Source organism: Taudactylus pleione, unplaced genomic scaffold (genome assembly GCF_031769625.1).
Source record: "Taudactylus pleione unplaced genomic scaffold, aTauple2 ptg002677l, whole genome shotgun sequence".
Classification (NCBI taxonomy): domain Eukaryota; kingdom Metazoa; phylum Chordata; class Amphibia; order Anura; family Myobatrachidae; genus Taudactylus; species Taudactylus pleione.
Genome location: NW_028287053.1, coordinates 52,066 through 58,640, shown reverse-complemented (window position 1 = coordinate 58,640; position 6,575 = coordinate 52,066).

Below are 6,575 nucleotides of genomic sequence, written 5' to 3'. Positions count from 1 at the left end.
CGAACATGGCAACATGATGGCGGTCGTCAGATTGACCGTCATGTTCGGGCGATGACTGATGTTAAAAACGACCAGCGGGCGTGCGTATCGCTGGTCGTTTTAACATTTTACTGCCCGATTTGCAGGCGATTACCAAGCGACAGAGCGATAACGACCGTCGTTATCGATCCATCACTAGGTTTAATCGCCTAGTGGATGGGCAGCATTAGATTTGCTTTATATGCTTAACTGACAAGTGTATACATGGCATGCACAGTGGCGTATCTATAATGGGTGCAGTGTGTGCGGGGCACAAGGGCCCCCGGGTCCAGGGGGGCCCCGCACCGCACACACTGCACCCACATTTTTTTTTAAACTTACCTGTCCGAGGTCCCACATCGGGTGTCACTGCTGCTCTGAACACCGTAAAAATGGCCACCGCGGCCATTTTTCCGGTGTTCTGCGCATGCGCAGTAGACTCCGGGCACACTCTAGTGCCCGGAGTCTACTAATGCTCCAGTGGCTGGCCAGCCGCGTCAGTCGGCTGCCAGCCACCAGGGAGAGAGGAGGGGGCCCCGCACGAGGAGTGCACACGGGCCCCCTCCTCTCTTAAAACGCCCCTGGGCACGCATATACATCGGAATACCTAATTTGGACTAATTGTTACTTAATACTGTATATTACACTATCAGGCGCTTGTCCTTCTCCCCCTTTTTTCCGTAGGTTATCCGTTATTTGTAAGGAGACACAAAACTTCTCAGTGACGGACGGTCGGTTTAACAAATCATACATTAAAAAAAAAAAATCCTACAGCAGAACCACAACATATGAGGCAGCTAAAGAAGGAGCAGAACTGAGACAGAGGGTAGAGAGGGCCCTGCTCATGAGAGCTTACAATCTAGCGTATTAGCCAGTTCTGCCTGAGATTGGCCTGGTACCCATCTTCGTCTGCTCTGTTTGGGTCTAATTTAGGTGCTGAATAGATGGCGTGATTTACATGCAGGCAGCAGCAGAACACTTTGTCAGCCCCGTCTACTACCGCAATGTCCAAGTCCTGTCGAGATCAGTTTTAGCCCTGGGCTGGGAATATAGGCGGTGGAAGCAGTGGTGGTTTGGCACAAGGGGGTCTATTCACTAAGCCAGGGGTTCCCAACCACGGTCCTCAAGGCACACTAACAGTCCTGGTTTTAATGATAGCCATACTTGAGCACAGGTGACTTAATTAGTATCCCAGTTAATTTGATTTAACCATCTGTGCTGCAGCATGGCTCACTGGCGGATCCAGGGGGGGGGGGGGGCGATTGTGGCGATCGCCCCACCCTAGAAGTCACCTCCTAGCAGCACAGACTCCGCTGCCGCTGGACAGCGCTCCGCGTCCCCATAGAATCCAGCAGCTGGTCATGTCACGCTGAAGCAAGCACTAGGGGGAGGTCTGGGCACTAGAGTGTGAATATGTATAGTAACAGGTGTGTGTGCAAGAGTTAAGGAGTGGCAGCCATTTTCCCGAGGACCATCTCCCATCAGGATAGCATGCCCGGCTCCCGAGTCCCGCATGCTGAATACACCCCCACCCCCCCTTTCCTTCCTCTCTGTTAGGTGAGGTCCAGGAGCTGTGGGGATCGAGCTATTAGTGAGACTGTAAGAGGGAACTGATTGGGGAGAGTGCTGAGGTGGAGACAGGCAGAGTGCAGGCTGTGGAGGTAGTTGTTAAGTACATCACAGGAGAGCACCCGGCTCAGGGATAACGTGGTACCATAACAAGGTAATAATAGCACATATGTTCCTTATATTTCAGTGTTGGTATAAATGTGGCTGTGTGTATATATATATATATATATATATATATATATATATATGGTTATCTGTGTATATATGTGGCTATGTGTGTATATATATATATATATATATATATATATATATATGGTTATCTGTGTATATATGTGGCTATGTGTGTGTATATATATATATATATATATGGTTATCTCCGTTTATATGTGGCTGTGTGTATATATATATATATATATATATATATATATATATATTAGGGGTGAGCGGGTTCGGATTTCTGAAATCCGAACCCCTCCCGATCCGAGTCAGACTCGACTTTTCCCGCCTGACTCAGATCTGAAATCGAGGCAATACGTCATCGTCCCGCCTTCCGGGTCTTGCGGGTTTTGGATCCTATATAAGGTACCCGCGTCGGCGCCATTTTCTCACTCGGCTGTGGATAGTCAAGAGGGAGGGTGGGAGTTAGGGCTGGCTGGGCTGTGTAGTGTAGTGTAGTATAGTGCAGTGTAGTGTTGTGCTGTGCTGCGCTGTGCTGCTGTTGTCCATAGGGGCTGTGTCCACTCCTCCAAAGTCCATAGGGGCTGGCTGTGTTGTGCTGTGCTGCTGTTGTCCATAGGGGCTGTGTCCACTCCTCCAAAGTCCATAGGGGCTGGCTGTGTTGTGCTGTGCTGCTGTTGTCCATAGGGGCTGTGTCCACTCCTCCAAAGTCCATAGGGGCTGGCTGGACTGTGTTGTGCAGTCAGTTGTCCATAGGGGCTGTGTCCACTCCAAAGTCCTGTGCAGAGTCCCAGTCCTAAAGGGGTGCTGTAGTGTTGTCCAGGGGGTGCTCTGTCCATCAGGGGTGCTCCCCCCAAGTGCAAAAAAAATAAAAATTTTCTGTGTTTGTGAATTGTGTGCGCAGTAGCTGCACGTGCATCAACAAAGTAGTGCCAAGCGTGCGCCTGTGTCATAAGTAAAGGGCCGGCTGGCTTAACCGTTAAAGGGTGCTGTAACCCCCAAAGTACACTCCAAACAAAATAAAAAAATATTTTCTGTGTTTGTGAATTGTGTGCGCAGTAGCCGCACGTGCATCAACAAAGTAGTGCCAAGCGTGCGCCTGTGTCATAAGTAAAGGGCCGGCTGGCTTGACCGTTAAAGGGTTCTGTAACCCCCAAAGTACACTCCAAACAAAATAAAAAAATATTTTCTGTGTTTGTGAATTGTGTGCGCAGTAGCTGCACGTGCATCAACAAAGTAGTGCCAAGCGTGCGCCTGTGTCATAAGTAAAGGGCCGGCTGGCTTGACCGTTAAAGGGTGCTGTAACCCCCAAAGTACACTCCAAGCAAAATAAAAAAATATTTTCTGTGTTTGTGAATTGTGTGCACTGTGGTTGCACGTGCATCAACAAAGGAGCAGCGCCAAGCGTGCGCCTGTGTCCCATAAGTAAAGGGCTGGCTGGCTCATTTCTTAAAGGGTGGTGTAACCCTCAAAGTGCGCTCCACAAAAAATAAAAAATTCTTCTTTTTTTTCTGTCTTTGTGAATTGTGTCTGTCTGTTAAAGGATTACATCGGTGACAGCATCCAAGTAGGCATGTCAGTCCTGTACCTGTACTGGCAGGAAAAAGAGGCAATTTGGAGGTCCCTGTACAAACTGGCTCTATTTTACCTGAGTTGCCCCCCCTCCAGTGTGTACTCCGAAAGAGTGTTTAGTGCAGCCGGGAACCTTGTCAGCGAAAGGCGTAGGAGGTTGCTTCCACAAAATGTGGAGAAGAAGATGTTCATAAAATGAATTATCAACTCTTCCAGGGAGACCAGCCTCCAGAACGTACAGAGGGACCTGTGGTTGTGGATTCCAGCGGGGACGAATTAATACTCTGTGAGGATGAGGATGTACACAACACTGAAGAGGGTGAGGAATCGGTGGATGAGGAGGATGAGGACGACATCTTGCCTCCGTAGAGCCAGTTTGTGCAGGGACAGATTAATTGCCAGCTTGTTTTGTGGGGGCCCAAACGAACCAATCATTTCAGCCACAGTCTTGTGGCAGACCCTGGCGCTGAAATGATTGGTTTGTTAAAGTATGCATGTCCTGTTTATACAACATAAGGGTGGGTGGGTGCATTATGTACTGTTTGGGGCCTAGTTTTTCAAACTGCCATCCTGTCTGCCACTGCAGTGTCACTCCTAGATGAACTATGTGTTTGTGCCGCCCACTCGTGTCGCTTAGCATAGTCATCCAGCTACCTCGGTGCAACCTTTTGGACATAAAAACACTATTGTGAGATATGAGGTGTTCAGAATAGACTGGAAATGAGTGGAAATTAAGGTTATTGAGGTTAATAATAGCATAGGCGCAGAAAAACCAACAATGTACTAGTTAAATGATAGCTACACTCTTAATTGGTTGCTACAGGCAACACCTGCACTTTTTAGAAGTTTTAGTAAATCTACCCCCAAGTTTCTGCCTCTGCTTTCTTAGTAAATCCTACATGTCAATGCAGAGAGAGCATTACAATTATTAAAGGGTATTCTGACAATTTAAAGCCGCTTATAGAATTGCTTTACAATGACTATTTGTGAGATCCAATGACTATGAATGGGTTACCATTATGTACTTGTTAAATGTACTCACTGTGGACTTGTTTTAGAGTTAATGTTAGTTGGTTGCAAGTGCAGCTGCATTGTGTGCCCGGAGATAAATCCGGATCTTGTCCCATATTCAGAGTTGGGCGCATCTATACGACTGCACCTATCCATCCTACCGTGAACGTAGCCGTCATCACTATCAGCGTCAGTCCTATAAATGGTGTAAAAGATCCGTCTGCTATCAGATGGACCTCTGCAAATGCTCAACACTGCTTAGATCACAATTCTGCATATACGCCAACGACACGCCCCTCTGTAAACCTCGTCTACATGCGAATGCCCAATTGCTACCCAGTTACACCCATTCAACCTCTAGTAAAACGTGACTGAGATTTGCATGGCCCAGAATCACCTATAGATACATTTCAGCTCCTGTTGCTAAAAATTGTAAGATCTGTCTGTGAAACTGACTCACATTTAATTCTGAATCGGGTCCTGTCTACTTCAACATTGGAGAGGTGTAATACCAGCATATTGTAATGTTTTGCTTAGGGATTTCCCATATCTAATATTCTTTTATAAATTGTCTTATTTTTTGACCCAAACCTAATCCTTAACTTTTTTTTATTTCATTTTAAAGATCAATAATATTGGAAATTATTGGAAACCTTGGTTTTTCCAACATGTTAAGTCTTATTTGAAGAGTAACCGAAGTGGAACAGAGTACATCCCCCTACGGCATTACTATCACAGACACACACGGAGTATCTTCTGGGAGTTGCAGGTAGGTGTCCAGCTCCGCCAGTGCACAAGTGCTCTAGAAAGATAGGATTGTACCAGTGCTGCTAGTAGGACTAGATTTGTAATATCATGTCGATAAACATCGCCTGTTCCAAAACGTTACAGAAGTATTAAGAGCTTTATCGTTTATTAATAAATTATTTATTAACCGTGTGTCAAAAAATTTGTAATAAACTTTTCTTTTTGTTCTCCCTTTGTTTTAGGACATAGGGCCTGATTCAGACCCACTCGCGAGTGGCTGTCCGCTCGCAAGTGGGTCGATGGTGTGCACTGCGCATGCGCACGACGGAGGGAGCTCCATTGTGCGCATGCGCGAGACGCGACGAGCGAAGGACTTTCCTTCGCTCGTAGTGTCTGATCAAAGGGGGCGTGCTGTCGATGTTGATTGACAGCACGCCCCCTTTGTTGGGCGTGCCAGGGGCATGCCTGCCAGACGGAGGCGTTCCCAAGGGGACGCCTACCGTCAGAAGCCGGCCCCACTGACATCACTAGTGATGTCAGTGGGAGTGATTTTGGCTCTGATAGAGCCAAAATCACTCCTGGCCTTGCGGTTGAGAAACTCAACCACAGGCTTCTGGTCGCACTGGCGATGGTCACGATGGTCAAGACCATCGCAACCATCATCCTGCACGCTTGTATAGGCTGTGGGTGGTGACCCACAGCTATGCGAGCGTCCAGGAGGACGCTCCATAATTATGGAGGTGGGCCCTGATTCAGAGCGAGCGCTCTGGTCAGAGCGTCCGGCTCTGAATCAGGGCCATAATTCCTTTTGGTAATCACCCAGTGTTCCGGTACCTGTTTGGTTGGATGGTTCCTCCAAAAATCTCCTTATTAAAGCTCACCCAGGGCGAGACCATCCGAAGGCTGTATGAGCAGCACCACGTGGTTCAGGATATGCTTGTTCCCATGAAATGCCTACAAAAATCCATCACTGCTTTCCACAAGGAGATTAATGTGAGTTCTAAACAATTATTACTGCAATGTACAGAGAATATGGCAAGCTTCAAAAAAAATACATTTTTGTTATTGATAAATGATTTCCTCTGTGTCCTTTTTTTTTATTGTTTTGCAAAAATTTTTTTTTTAAATGTTCAGACTACTGGATCTGATTTGGATGCTTTTCTTGCCCCAAAACGTTATGTCCCACAATCCTTGAAACAGTCTTCCATGATTATTCCCTACCAGTTAGGAATTGGTAATCAGGGGTGTTCGAGGAGTTTAGGCGCCCAGTGCAAATCGAAAAATGGCGCCCCCTCCAAAAAAATTTGTGGCCTGGTCCTATTGCCCAAGGTCACTTACAGGAGCATGGGCCTGATGCCCACTAATCAGTGCCACAGACCTAAGGCCTGATTACAACCACGGGTCTAGTGCCCGACAACCTGGTGGTCTAGGGAGGGGTTAATGACGGGAAGGCCTCATAGAAGGCTTACCTGTCTGGCGGG